This window comes from Notolepis coatsorum, assembly GCF_963971535.1.
Source record: "Notolepis coatsorum genome assembly, chromosome: 18".
In the NCBI taxonomy this organism is placed as follows: domain Eukaryota; kingdom Metazoa; phylum Chordata; class Actinopteri; order Aulopiformes; family Paralepididae; genus Notolepis; species Notolepis coatsorum.
Genome location: NC_140182.1, coordinates 39,556,895 through 39,573,331, shown reverse-complemented (window position 1 = coordinate 39,573,331; position 16,437 = coordinate 39,556,895).

Genomic DNA, 16,437 nt, shown 5'->3' with positions numbered 1-16,437 from the left:
GGAAAAACTCTTAAAACTCATTTTTGGGAAAACGCCTTCAAAGTTCTGTATTGTAAAATGCCATACTTTTTTTTTTAAACAGATATTTACAAACACAAAACCTAATCAAACCATTAGTAATAGACAACCTAAACACATGCCTGGTAACTGAATAATAATAATAATAATAATAATGATGTTATTGAACTGAACAGAACTACACACAGGCTACAAACAGTGTAGTATACAGTGTAGTACCCCCTAATAGGCAAAACATATTTGAATAGATATCACTATGAAACTTTCCCAGTTTGTTATGTACATAAACTAAGAAAAAATATATTGCAAGTTTTCTGAAATGTATGTTTATATATGCAAATGAGGCACTTCCCCATTAAATATGTGGACATTTATGGATGCAATAAGGCAAAATGAAGTAAAATAAACAACTAAATGTGTGTTATTGACGTTTTATTGTCACTAGTTTCATAGACGACATGTTTAGGAAGCAAAATATAACAAAATCTCAAAATCAACAAAAAAAGTATATTTGCCTATTCACCTGCAGTGTCTCGCCTTAAGTTGAATGAATGAAACGTTTATTTTTGAACATGTATTCTCCACCTTCCTCCAAACAAATCACAATATCAAGCTCCTTCAAACAGAACAATCATAATGAAAAAAGAAATTATAAACAAAAGGTCAAGAGCAATGTAGTTAGTCATGTTCAAAAAAGGAGTAGAGGGAAGCTAAGCTTATTGATCCCTACCCCCTTACATTTACATTTTTTCTTCCATTAATTTTACTTGATATAACATAAATTAGTATAATACATTATATAACATACTTTTATTTAGTACAAAAAGAAAAAACTTGAGTCGCTTGACAGCAGTAAATACAATACAACACTACATAACACAATATAACATAACTTCGTTTATCCAGATTACTCATTTCTATATTTCTCGAATGTGTATTTTTTAAGCTGCTTTTTATATTGTGCAATATGTTTACTCATTTTGATGTATTCAGGTATTATTCCACAACTTCACTCCACAAACGGATATGCACATGCTTTTCAGCGTAGTGTACAGTGTACCATTGGTTGTTTAAGATTCCCTCTCTAATATTCTCCTTCCCTGTCTCTGAACCATCTTTGAATGTTGCCTGGGATTCATTTATATCTGGCTTTGTATACAATGAGAGCAGTTTTTAAACCAACTAGGTCCATGCATTTCAATGTTTGTAGCTTTATAAATAAGTTATTGGTGTGTTCATAATATCCTACATTGAGGGTACAGACTCAAGTAGGGGACATGTTATGATCTATGTGATCGTAAGGTTATTCTATAACCCTAGTTATATGAGTATAGCGAGCGCTCTGCTCTATTGGAACAATCCCTTTATCCAATCTAATAATGAATAATTTTCTCCACATGCATGAATGAATGAATGAATTAATGAATGAATTAATGAAAACTTTTTTCAGACAGATTGCAGAATGGGTACAATACAGTACGGCTCAATACACACAATTGTTAAGGGGATGCAGACCAGAGAAAGACGTTTGTCTTGTTTACATCAGGGTCCCCCATTTTCAATTCATAGTGACATTTATGACCTACACAACATACATGACATTTATGGCATAGGGACATACATGACATACAGGTATTTAGTACTGTTACATTTGTGACATATACGATATGCAAATATACTGTACTGTTACCCATAGATCCTGACAGAGTATATACATGGGGAGGGGACTGTACATTAGGAGGGGGTGGGTGGGTGGGAGAGAAATATACATACGGTGGGGAGAGAATATATACATACGGTGGGGAGGAGACTGTACATTAGGAGGGGGTGGGTGGGTGGGAGAGAAATATACATACGGTGGGGAGAGAATATATACATGCGGTGGGGAGGAGACTGTCTATTAGGAGGGGGTGGGGGGGTTTGGACATTTACAGTGGCCAGTTTCGAATTGCAGCCTCCCGTAGGTGCTCTTTAAGAGCGGTTTTGAATGTGGGTAGGGATTCACATTCCTTTACAGCTTTGGGTAGGGCGTTCCACATTGATGTGGCATAATTGCGAAATGTGTTTAGTCCCTTGTTTGAGCCGAATCTGGGTTTAACATGATTTGTTGAGCTTCCTCTGGTGTTGTGGTTGTGGTATTCACTGACCTTTGGGAAGTATTTTGACATGTACATGGGTACCTTAGTCGTATAGTGTATCTTGTAGACCAGGCCCATTGCAAGTTGCTGTACTCTATCGTCTACGCTAAGCCATCCTAGGTTGTCAAAGTGGGCAGGGGTGAGGTGGGTTCTAGGGGTAAGGTCAAGTAGAAGTCTGACCAGTTTGTTTTGTGATGTTTGTAATCTTGTTTTTAGCGCCTTTGAGGTGCTTTGGTACCATGAGGTGCAAGCATATAGTCGTAGTACCCTTGAATGAGTGCTCCTGCCAGAGTCTTCAGGGTATTCTTGTTTACCAGAGAGGAGATCCAGTACAAGAATCTAGTTCGTTGGTTGACTTTTTTTATTACCTTGGATGCCATTTTGTCACAGGAAAGATTTGCCTCTAGGATGGAACCTAGGTATGTAATTTCATCTTTCCTTGTGACAATATTGTCACCCACTGTAACTGAGAAGCCGTCGGTCTTGCTGAGTTTGTTATTTGATCAGAAGAGAATGGACTCTGTTTTGCCCATGTGTAATGATAGTTTGTTATCAGCGAGCCAGGTGCAGATTCTGCCGAGTTCAGAGCTGAGGGTTTTTTCAACCTGTAACTTGTTCTTGTCAGAGACCAGCAGGGCTAAGTCGTCCGCGAACAAGAACAAGTTGCAGTCACAAGCTGACTGTCATATACGGAAGTATATAAGATATACAGGGGTAGTTCTAAGGCATGCGCATTGATCTGGAGTTATATCGTTACACTGAACGTGAATGAGTCAGTTGGCTATTGGAGTGAGAAGGCACCCTCCTGACTAACTGGTGGGAGTGGTGGTTGGTCGGGAATGGATCATTTGGTGGATGTGGAGTGTGGGTGTACCGACGTTTTTGTTTGTTCGTGTGGAGAGGGAAGTGAGGTGACGGAGACTTCAGCCAAGAAAAAGGAGACGGATAGTGACAGTATGGAGTGTAGTGAGGGAGAGGAGAGCGGGGGAGAAGGGTGGACAAAGGTGGAGAAGAAGAGTAGGGGAAGTGAGGGGAAGGGGAGTAAGAGGAAGAAAGAGATGGGGGATAGCTGGAGTGGGTCAGAGGATGAGGGTCGAGGAAGGGATTTTACAGAAGGGTTGAATGTATGGTGCAATTTGAGGGTGAAGACAGAGTTAAGAATATAGAGCCGAGACAGCTGTCAAAACTCATTAGGGCACAGTTAGGAGAGGTAATGTACGGAAAGGTGTTGGGGGATGGGAACCTGTAGAGAAGGCAAGGGAAATAAAGAGCATTGGCAAAGTGAATGTCTGTAGAGTAGTAAAAGTAGCGGAGAAAATGGATGGTGGTTGCAAAGGGGTAATTAGTGGAATTCCAATCAAGGTTATAGTATGGAGCAGCTGTTAGGGGATTTGAGGAGTGACGCACGTAATGGGAACGTTAGTGTAGAAAGGATGAAGAGAGGTGCAGAGAAGGAGGAGACAGGGACGATAGTAATTCAGTTTGAAGATGAGGTTAGTCCAAAAGAGGTATTATTATGCTATATGGCATATAGGGTTAGGGAGTTTGTGCCGAAACCGTTGAGGTGTTACAGGTGCCAGGAGTTTGGGCATATAGCTAAGTCATGTAGGAAGGAGCTGAGATGTGCGAGATGTAGTGGGGAGCATGAGTATGGGAAATGTGACAAGGGAGTGGAGCCGAGGCAGGGCCGGACTGGCCATCGGGAGCACCGGGAGTTCTCCCGGTGGCCTGACCTGGACAGATTAAAAAAAAAAAAAATTATATAATTACATTTTTTTTTTTTTTTTAATTATTATTATTATAATATTTTTTGCCCACAGTCAGGCCACTGAACTTAGACGCCATTGTTTCTAGTTGCGGCGGTGCGATAGTTCGATAATAGGTGGGTGGGGTGGGGGGAACAACCAGGATTTCACTGTCTGCGACAGAGTTGGAGTAGTGTCTGACTCTCCCCCTCTCGCGGAGCATTCTCACACACACACAAATGGAGCCGTGCTGTGATTGGTGAATGTGATTGGTGGAGGCGGGACCAGGCCATACAACTGATTGACAGCGGAGACGGCGAATGGAATGGCAGAGATGGCACTCTCACGAGATAAAGCTGGGAACGAGGTTACACTGAGCCAGGTAGTGAAGTGGGGACTCGGGAGAGAGATAGAGCGAAAGTAACATTGATGTCAAGATGGACAGTGGAAGAAAGAGAAAGGGTGGATCAGAGAGGGAGAAAGCAAACAAAAGAAAGGCCCTTGCATCAGGAGATGCTGCTAAATCCGGGAACATTTATCAAATGTTTTCTTGCACCAAGCCCAAAGTCAAGGGACCAGCAGGTTAGTCAGTGAGAAAAATAAACACGTGGATGTTAGCTTGATTGATTGATTGATTGATTGATTGATTGATTGATTGAAAAGTGTATTAACAGATTGCAGAATGGGTACAGTACAGTACAGTACAGCTCAATACATACAATTGTTTATTTGTTCATTGTTATTCGCACTTACAAATATACATTCTGGAATAAAATAAGTAAAAAGAAGAACAGTTAAAATGTGCAGGAAAGGTCAAAAAACCCAAGGGCTTATAAGCGACCTCCCCTCTTAAACCTATATAGGATAACTACACAAAAACAATCCCTCCCGTCCCCCCTGTCCCCACATTATGCACAAACACATGTGCATATCCCTCTCTCATACACACAGATACATACAATACAGCATTATATATTATATTATAATGTTGGGTAAAAGATTTTAAAATACTTTACACAAATACACATGGATACTATAGACTACAATTGTTAAGACCAGAGAAAGACTTTCGTCTTGTTTACATCAGGGTCCCCCATTTTCAATTCATCATAACATATAAGACATACATGACATACAGATAGACAGTACTGCTACATCTATACATGTATGACATATCAGATTTGCAAATACAGTACTGTTTGTGATACAAAAGTGTCCAGAAAAAGAGTGTATATACATTTGATGTAGAAACTGTACATTGGAGGAGGTTGGGTGGGTGGGGTGGGGTTGGGTGGCTGGGTGGGGGCTGTACATTGGAGGTGGGGGGGACGGGGGACACACATTGTACACTGTTTTATTTGAGGTTCATAACAGTACATTGTACTAAGCAATTGTTGGCTCATTAGTTTGTGATTTGCATGCACTAAAATGCACCAGAATGCAGGAAATTAAGTATTTGTAACTAAAATGTTCCTGGTGGGGGACCCCCAGACCCCCCGCTTAAAAAGTGGCCTGACTGGGGATATATTTCGCGCTATATCTCCCGGTATGAATTATTTCCCCAGTCCGGCCCTGAGCCGAGGTGTTGTAGTTGTGGTGGGAAGCATAGTGTGGCGTATTGGGGTTGTGAGGCGATGAAACGAGAGGTAGAGGTCCAGCAGGTGAGGAGGGAAGGTAGGATATCATATGCAGAAGCAGCTAGGAAGGTAGGACAGGGAAAGCAAGGTAAGGAACAGGGGTTTAGAGAAGGGCATTTGGCAGTGAGGGTAGTACAGGAGGATCAGATAAAGCAAGGTAGGGAACAGGGTTTTGGAAAAGGGCGTTTGTCAGTAGAACAAGTACAGGAGGAGAAAGACAGGGTGTGGGGGGAGAAGTTGAATATAGTGGCCTTTGTGGCAGGAGTAGTGAATGCAACAGCGATGGTTAGCAGTAGAACAGAAAGGATAAAGTTAATAGTTAAAGCAGCAGTGCAACACATGGGTATGAAGGGGTTGATGTGGCAGGAAGTAGTAAGAGAGTTAGAGAAGGGGGTTGTGGGTGATCAAGTAAGAGAGTTAGAGAAGAAGAGTTGTGAGTGATCGAGTAGTCCAGAGTCAGGCCACAGGAGGCGAAGCGTGTCTCGCGGAGGGGGACTCAGTCAGGAGGAAGCAGCGTTAGCTGCACTCCAGGATGGTGAATGCAGAATGGACATTGTAGGAGGTAAAGGGTTCCAGAAGATGGCGGTATTGCAACGTTAGGACCGCGTCAAGCTAGAGGAGGTGGTGGTAATGCACCAAGAAGGCTGTGCCAACCGCCAATAAAAATCAAAAGAAGAAGAAGAAGAATGAGTCAGTCTGTTACTGCATACTGAAGTTGTCAATAAATGAGCTGAGCTCGCACCAAGTCATAGCCTCCAGACGATTAATCTACATGGTGTCAGAAGTAAAGTAGACATAAATGGCAAAATTTCAACCGCCGGCGAGTTTTCCTTTTCGACAAACCAGGAGAATGGCCCGAATGGAAGCAACGTTTTGTGAGATTCAGAACGGCTACCAAGTTGGATAAGGAAGATGGTGCCGTGCAGGTTAGCAGTCTGATATATGCTATGGGAAGCGAGTCGGAGAATATATTCCGTTCGTTTGAATTTGAAGTAGTAGCACATGAAAATGACTTTACAAGAGTGCTAGTGAAGTTCGATGACTACTTTGTACCGCGACGGAACGTCATACACGAACGGGCATGTTTCCATCAACGGGTACAGAGAGCAGGAGAAAAAGCAGAGACTTTTATTAGGGCTTTGTATGAACTGGCTGTGCATTGTGATTTCGGTGCGAGCAAGGATGAGAACATCCGTGACAGAATCGTCGTTGGAGTCCTCGACAAAGAAGTCTCCCGTAAGTTGCAGATGACGAGGGACCTGACACTCGCGCTGACCATAGAGACTGTCAGGCAGTCTGAAGAGGTTGCGGCGCAGATCAGCATGCAAGGAGAGACAGCCGGAGGTGGGGCGATACACGAGGTCACTCACAACAAGCGTTACAAAGGCAATGGCCGCCAGGGTAAGCCACAAGGGGGCTACAGAGGACAATGTAGACAGTGTGGGAGAGCGTGGCACAGTAGAGATGAGAACAGTCCAGCTAAAAAGTCCACATGTAATACCTGCGACAAAGTAGGGCACTGGAGCAAAGTGTGTAGAAATAGGAAAGCAGTATGTGAGGTCAGAGAACAAAAAGAAGTGCAGCAACAACAGCAGGACTCCAGGTCAGAAGATGGGTACTACATGGGGGAAGTGAGTAAAGCAGGTGGGTCGCCAAAGAGGTGGGCCATCAAGGTGTTGATGGGCTCCACACCGGTCGAGTTTAAAATCGACACTGATTTTGTGAGCATGATGTGAGCATCATTCGTGAGGAGACCTACCACTCACTCATGCCAAACAGACCGCTGGAGCCTGCGGAAATACCACTGGACAGCCCAGGTGGCGAGCTGCATTGCATAGGACAGATCCAGAGCACTGTGACCTACAAGGGTAAGACACACCCACTCACAGCTTATGTCATCCGGGGGCCTACAGTAAACACCCTACTCAGCAGGCCAATGTCAGTGAAAATGAATCTAGTGAGAAGAGTGGAGGAAACGGGGAGCAGCAGCGGGAAAAATGAACATTTGCAGGCATACGGGGAGCATGGGACATTACAAACTGAACCAGTAAGAATACTGCTGAAAGATGGCGCCCAGCCGTACACGGTATACACAGCGCGACGTGTACCTCTCCCTATGCTGCAGAAGGTCAAGGAGGAGCTCCAAAGGATGGAGAGGAATGGCATCATTGAGAAGGTGACACAGCCTACCGATTGGTGTGCACCCATGGTGCTGGTCCTGAAGAGCACAGGCAAAGCCCGCATCTGTGTGGATCTCAAGAGGCTGAACGAGGCTGTCAAAAGAGAACAGTACACCCTGCCCACTACCGACGAGATCACAGCAAAGCTAAGCGGGGCCACACCATCAGCTCCTTCCCCAGTCTTTCACCACCGAAGGCGAAGACCACGGGGTCCTCAGTGAGTCAGTGCAGAGCGCTCGCTATACTCATATAACTATGGTTATAGGATAACCGTATGTTATATTATCGTATAGCTTACGCTCTGCACTCTAGTGGAACATAGGAGCTGAGCAGAGCGGAAGCTTGACAAATGTACCCGCTGAGGCCCCCCACAACCATCAGAACCGGGGAGGACCCGAGCCCCCGGAACCCCCTAGAGGGGGACGGGAGGGAATCGGATCCGACTGTGCGAAGAGGGTTTAGCACCTCAAACGCACAGGGTGAGCAGATCGTGGCGCGCATCCCACATGCCACCAGGGAATGGACGGGAAGCAAAACAACCCCGTCACAGTCCCCAACATCACGGGGTCCAGGTCAAGAAACCAACCCTGTGGCAAGGCCGTAGCAGCGGAGCGCGGAGGAGGACCCAGCCCTAGGAACAGCCTGAGGGCCAGGACCCCCCGAAAAAGGGGGCCCGGTGAGGTCAACGATGCCGTAGCATCGGGACCCCACCAGACGGTCACTGATGACACCACCCACCACATCGCCAGCATATCGGACACGGCCTAAATCAAGAGTAGGCCCTTCCCCCCTTTGGCACGCCGCCCTGAAGCACTCCAGCTTACTGCACCTGGTATTCCCAGGGGGTCCCCCATCCAAGAACTACCAGGGCCGAACCTGCTTAGTTTCCGAGATCTGACGAGATCGGGCATGTCCAGGTTGGCATGGCCGTAAGCCCCAAGAGGCTACCCCCCCACAATACCGTGGGGCCAGACGGCGCGCCGGGGAGACAACCCCCAAGGGAGTTGATCCCTCAATCCAGGCAACAGGCCAGAACTAGACCTGTGCACGGAGCACTGTGGACTAGACAGGCACCTAAAGGGTCTACTGTAAGAACAGTATCCGGCGGAAGGTGTGTTCGGTATGTTGTGCACCATGTCATGACCTCAACAAACCCGACCCCTCCAGAGGGGTCGAGGTTCAAACGAGAGGCCGACACAATTGGCAGACGTCATGAAAGATGCGGGGGCACACTCTCGGGCAGACGGGGTCAAGCCCGGCCTCAACCCGAGAGTCGACTCTGCTACCAACACACCGGAGAACCAACCACCTCCCTATGTTTAGTTTAACAGGAGGCGGTTGTTCTCTTAACCCACCAAGAAAAACCTAGAAACAAAGTGTTTCAGTTTTCAAAGGGTTAACCCAGGCCAACAGGTCGACGGGAACGAGTCCGGACCTGGGTCTGGCGGACCGGGACCTACACAGGGATGCCTAGAGGGGTTGACAGCAGCCACCTCGACAGCCCCCTCCCATCCCTGCCCAGTAGGGGGAGGGAGGAATGAAACAATGGAGAAGGACCAGGCCCCCTAACACAGCGCAAGGTACAACACAGTATGGACCAAGCACGTCACTGTTATGGGCAAGTCGTAGTGGCATACATATGACACACACATCCACGACATCAATCCCCACGAAGCCCGGACCGACCTGGCATTTCCCCCCCGGAAAAGCACAAAGTCCTTCGGGGTACCAGAACAGCAGATCTGCGCCCCAGCGGACAACGGGTTAACTGACCTAGTCCGGTGTGACCAGAACCAGTCCCGCGTCGTAGTCACTCTGCCAACCCCAGTCCTAAGAGGGGGGTAGGTACGCGTGACGATCCAAAACATCACAGAGGGCGCCACCAAGATGGACAGAACGTGAATGCGCCGCTCCTGGCGGCCCACCACATGGGCGTGAGACCCCTCCGCCAATGTAATGATCTACTCCGTCATCTCCCCCTGGAGATGTACGTGAGTCATCGAGTCTAACCTAGTGCACTGGCGCTCGGTAGAGATAAAAAATCTCCTTCCTAGTCGCCCGCATAAAAAAACGCTGTTTCTATGAATTGGGCAACCAAGGCACGCCGGCCCATAACGTGGTTCCACATCAGAAGCACCCAGGGCCAGCGCTATATGCACGTCAAGAACCCGAAACACATCAATGTGAATTCTAATAAGAAACACCAGACAACGTCCCCTCCATGCTGTCTGGGACGAGCAGCAGGAAGCCGGTCAATAAGACACAGACACGGGGCGGCTACGTGGTGCAGTGGGCAAGGCGCTCACCACGAATACTGGAGACGCTGGGTTCGCCTGTTTGAGCCCAGCGCTCCACATTGCTTTCAGTTTAGCTGGTCGTCCATACTAATACACATTGGCAGTATTAGGGGGTGGGAAACTGATGGGTGGGGATCGGGCATTGTGGACAGCGACTCCTACAGGTCGGTTGGTGCGCCTGCGCAGTAGAATCAGGAAGCGATGGGGGCGGCGCCCCTCCAAATCGCAGACCCCTGACGCTGAAAGATCGCGCCACACAGGTGATAAGATGCGACTGCTGTTACCTCGAGTATCAGAGGGGACTCGTGCTATGTATGACTTAGTCCACATTGCAGCCGGCTTGTGGGAGGCAAGAAACAGCGTTCGAGACAGGGGAGAGTTGAATTGGATGATACGAAATTGGGATGGGAGAAAAAATAGAAATGGGAGAAAAAGTGGATAAAAAAAAAAGACACAGACACGGGCCTTATATGATGCGACTGAGGGCAACCCCGTCAATTCTGCTCCTCACATAAGAGGGGAAGACAGAAGTTCCCCCAGAGAGACCTCCACGTGAGTACAATTGAAAAAGATACATTCAATAATAATTGGGCCAAGTGACCAACAGCCCAATACACACTGTAATAGAGAGCAGAGCAGAAAACAAACAGTTTTCGAATGCATCGCATCATCCAACTTTGACAAAGACAGCGGTCTGATACGACGCCAAATGTGTAGAGTAAAAGCTTTACATCATGCACGCCAGCACAGCCGAATACCTTGTTTGAAACAGGTTTCCCACAGCTCTGCTTATGTGTGAAAAAAACTTGCCACTTGTTATTTTCATCATTACCCTCAAGTAAAGAATAACAAGCTAAGAGAGGGACTCAGCCCTCGATCATATGCCACTATGCACAGCATTGTAGGGTAACATCGTTATTAACAAAAACATTCGGGAGGGGAAGGAAGGAAGAGTGGGGTAATGTCCAATGGACACCTTACCTGCACCAAGGAACGCAGGACGAAAGGCCGCAACACAGGTTGGTCCACCACGTCGACGAAGGCCTCTCGCTGGCTAGGCCAGAAGGGGATCATCCCTATGTTCCCCGGGTCCTATGTTCCCCGGGTTCTATGTTCCCCGCTTTGATTGATTAATAGATTGAAAATTTTATAAATTTTTATTATTTTATTAATTATTAATGTCTGCGTTGTTTCGAACGGTTAAGCTTAGGCCCTCTTTCGAACTGGTTAAGGTTAGAGTTTGGAATCAGGGCTGGTGGTCTAAAATGTTCAATCAATCAATCAATCAAAGCGGGGAACATAGAACCCGGGGAACATAGGACCCGGGGAACATAGACATGCTCCCGCCAGAAGAAGCAATGGCCGGAGCCTTGCGCAGGCCCGACGACATCTTCTGCCAAAGATGACGTCGTAGTCAGAGTGCCAGGGCCTGCTATTCTCACGGCTACGCCAATGGTTGTAGCACAAGCTAAACAGCTAACTCTAGGCTAACTGATAGTGTGCGGGAGCTTAGAGGACTGTATATAATTGTCACCTTAGGGGGTGTGGTAGGATGCCTTAACTCTTAAACTAATTGTACCAAATACACAACTGAGTGAATAACTTAAAAATGGAGTCACCTAAACTAGAAAGAGCGAGGAAACTGTTTGAATCATAATGCCTTTATATAAGCAAAAAAGGGGAAAAAAGATACATACAAAATGTTATCACGTTACACAATGCCTAATTAAATACTATTACTAAATTTAGATGGGCGCCCAAATAGTTATATTAAAGTGTTCTGGCCAAACGTTGCCGCGGTTACCACTGTGTCAGAGGAACAATTCCCTCTGCCGTATGAGAGAGATGGAGAGAGTTAATAATCCTGGGGGTGAGAAAAGGACCCGGATGGGTTCTGTGACGAGGAGTAGTAGACCGCTGCGTGGTGATGAGGGCGGGAAGACGCTGCCCGGTCCGATAGGCGCCACCAGTCTGCTCCTGCAGACCAGATGCTCCGCTGTGGTGGATCCGAGTGTCTCGCTCCGCTCCGTGGTGCTGCACGGCGCACGCTGGTCCCCTCTGTACCACAGGCTACTGCTATGGCTACTACATAGGACTAGTTGTGTCCTTTTACAGCGTCCCTTCGACACAGACCCTATCTAAATGTTCTCTGGTCTGTGTTATATATCGACTGATATGTCCAGTATAGAGCAGCTATCGAAGCATGAGCTGAAGCTACTTTAGGTATTAGCACCGAGCTAGCTAGCTTCGGCTAACTGTTAACGATAAATGGGGAATACTATAGTCCGCTGTAATGTGCTAATCCCAGACGTTTACTAAACATCGAATTAGCTGGGTACTAAAACTCACTCTCTCTTGGTGGTATAATGTCCGCTTGGTAAGCAACTTTACATCCTTGCCTTGGTCACCGTCAAACTATAACGTTAACGAGAGCAACGCTGGATGTACGTTTTTTCTCTAACATGTCCGGCCAAGTTCTAACGTCAACAAGCTCCTAGAGGAAGTGACGCACTTACGAGGGAACACTAACCACCTCTGGCCCACTAGATGGCAGCACCGTCATATAACCTGAGATGCCATCAATAGGCAGACAGTGTAACATTATGTGGTAAATAATAACTTAACTCCCACATATTAAACAGGTTGGTGAACTTAAAGGGGGATAATCTTAAATCTAATTTTACCTAATTGCAGACCCTTCAGCACAGATAGCATCAAGCTAACGTTCCCAGCCGAGCGCAGCCGGCAGCTAACGTCGTAGCTAAACAGCTAACTGGCTAACAGTTAGCTCATACCGGCTATCGCTAGCCACTAGCTCACGCAGAAGCAAGCTAAGCGGCTACTACTGAAAACTGTACAACGTGAGAAAAGCAATACAGGCCAACACTTCAGACAGCCGCTGTCTTTTCCTCTTCTTATCCGAAGAAAAAAGGGAAAAAGGCAACACACGTCCCTCTTCAGAACGGTGTTTACCAGACACAGCGGCGTCGGCAGCAAGCCCCTCGTTGTACGCGGGCTATAGCCGACCTGAGCATGGAGATATTCTCATAACGAACACCAAGCTCACCTCCCTCGCACCGGGTGTTTTTCATCTTGAAAAGCGGGGCCAGCACAGCGACAGTGGGTATCCGAGCCGGAGGCAATCCCAGCGGGGATTGCTCAGCGACGCGAGCCCCTAATGCGAAGCGCCGGTGGAGGTCAGAATGATCATCATCTTCTAGACACTCCGGTGGTGAAGACATTATCGCTGTATTTCCTCGAAAAATAGTGAGAGAGAAAACAAAGATATAATGTCAACGCAGCTCCTTTTCTCCAATAACGTAACTCCTTTCCAATAACTATTTCGGCACTAAACTAAAGTGGTGTCACTTTTCGGTGGTGAAAATAGGGAAAGAGCTGTTAGTGTGGCCACGACCCCGCTTATGTAGAGGAGCGGATGTGGGTGTGTACATGTGGAGAGAAATTATTCAGTGTTAGATTGGATAAAGGGATAGTTCCACTAGAGTGCAGAGCGTAAGCTATACGATAATATAACTACATGTTACTATCTATGTCCGGTGATAATAATAATGTTGTTATATAGCAATTATTATTGCTATAATAATAATAATAGCAGTGCCTCGCAAGAAACCCAAGGACGCTTGATGATGGAAAAAGTATCCAAATCCTCAGTAGAAATACCCTGATAGACAGTAAAATTAATAGTTATCCATTCAGAATTCTACTTGTGTAAAAGTTGGCAACGTTCACTTGTATTCTTTTGAGTTTCCCTTTAAGTTGGCTGATCAAAGTTAAAATGTGCATCTATGTATTGATTGCATGTTTTATATTTTATTTATATAAAATGTTTATATATAAATATATTTATATAACATATAAACATATTAACATATAAATATATTTATATTTATATAGGGGCAACAGTGGCTCAAGAGGTAGAGCAGTCATCTGGTAATCCGGAGGTTCCCGGTTCGATTCCTACTCCTCCCAAAGTGTCCTTGAGCAAGACACTTAACCCCTAACTGCTCCCTATGAGCAGGTTGGTACCTTGCATGATTTCCTCTGCCGTCGGTGTGTGAATGTGTGAGTGAATGGGTAAACTGTGAGGAACTAATTGTAAAGCGCTTTGGATAAAAGAGCTATATAAATGCACCATTTATATGCAACAGATAAGAGTGTGCACGCACATCCAAAACCACAGAGGGCAGGTGGGGGCTGAACTTAATGCGTTTTGTATGCAAACCATTTTTTATTAAAATTAACTAGTAGCCTATACTTGCAAGTGTTGATAAATATTGTAGAGTAATAAGTAGGATATTTGCGTTGAAATGTTGCTGAGAATAAGTATAATATAGTCCCCATGTAAATACTCAAATACAATTACGTTCTTCAAAACTGTACTTTGAGTAGATGTATTTAATTGTGTTCCACCCCTGCCAGTGTCCCTGTGACATTGAACAGATGCCATATAGATACGTTATCTAAGAAGTGCTTTGAATAATAACCAGGGGATGACAGAAGGGGATGACATATATGTAAAGTGTTTCTATTTTTACTATATATGTTTTTCAGGGAAAGAGAAGGTAATATCCCCCCCCCCCCCCCCCCCCCCCACTGAACACGAAAAACACAACTGTACCATAAATAACCTCAAACGAGAAACGACACAAATAATTTTTTTTCAAGAACAATTTTATTATACTATTTGTGATCATCTTGAGAGTATCAAAGAGGTTGGTTGCAACATTTCCACACAGAAAATATTTCATGTTTCCTTGGGAGTAAAAACACGTAGTGTACAATTCAAAAGAAAGAATATCAGAAAAACACAAGTTAAATAATATATAGCCTACATTCTATAGATTTACAGCTGGTGCCTGAGTTAGTTAGTGAAATGCATCTGTGGTGTCCGGTCTGGCCCTCCATGTCAATACATTCCACAGACAAAATAAATCCGTCCTTGTTCGTTTTATGAAAGTGTCACGTTCAAATAGTTACATTTGTTTTGTTTTTACAAAAAAAATTATTAAAGAAAGAAAAAAAACGGTGCTAAAACATTAAGATAATGTAATAATTCAGCTCCCAAAGTAACCTCAATATCTTCCAGGTGAAATCTCATGGTCACAATCGAATTAACAGCAGAACTCCTTTTTTTCTTTTTTTACCTCTCAAGCGTAAAACAAATGCATCATAATCGGCAGACTAATCTTCATAAAAAAAAAGCCTTTCTATCAAAAACCTTGAAAATCATATCACATATTAATATGCAAATATTGTATAAAAAAAAAAAAAAAAAAAAAAATGCAAACCAAAGATAATCACTAAATAACAGAGACTTCAAACTTCTTTGGTTAGGATTATTTGTGGTACATAGATATAAAAAAATGATTATGTTGCTCTTCACACATAGGGGTATCATTTTGATAGTCAGAATCCTTGTCATTGTCACCCCGGGACAGGGAATATTATATTATATATCTTTCTCCCATACAGTGTTCTTGGTGAGTAGTGACAAGACGACCGTATATAATAAGAACAATACAAATCATGGCCGTCGCCCGTCGTCCATCACTGGCGGTACACACTGGATTTGGTCTGGTGTGAATACTATTTACCACGTCGTACCAAGGACAAACTGAATGAAAAGCCATACCCATCTGAGGAAGCAGACAACTCTTTGGATAATAGCACCGGTGTTTTACCGTTGCGTTTAGCGTTGATTTTAGAAGGCAAATGGAACACAAGCCCGGAGAGACTTGGGTTTAAAGCTTTCACCCGGGATCGAGACATTTTACATTGAGAAAAGCTTTCATACCGTCATTCTGAAAGGAAATGTACATCATTTGGCAATATTTTTTTTTTGGCATACAGACTCTAACGTACATCTACTTTTGATTTCTAATTCTACTAAAGCTCTTTTCTTTGGGTGAATCCTTTCCCATCTTTGGATCTCATATCTATAAAAATGCAAAGCCCTTTCCACACTAAGGCCATGTTAAAGCTTCTCAAAAGGTTCAGTGCACTAAGAACAATGGCAACCAATTCCGGTATGATATTACTCGAACGGGTTGACAACATCTAATGCACTTATTGTTTCCACAACATTATAAGACAGGTAATGTGAGACGTAAAAAGCGATCGATCAATCTTAAAAATGAAAATTCGGGAGAAACGTTCAAACAAAAATAACTCTACATAGCAACGCACCAATGCATGTTAAGAAGACATGGCGATGAAAAGCTGGTTTTAAATCTTGTCCCCTGAGTCGAGATAAAATACTGCACAATATACTGTAAAAAGGAGGTAGTAATGTATATACAAAAACACAAACTGAGGTAGACAATCAGCAAAGAGGAGTCGACTACGCCCCTTTTGCTCCAGTGGAAAGAACTTAAATATAAAGTAAAATGTATCACAATACA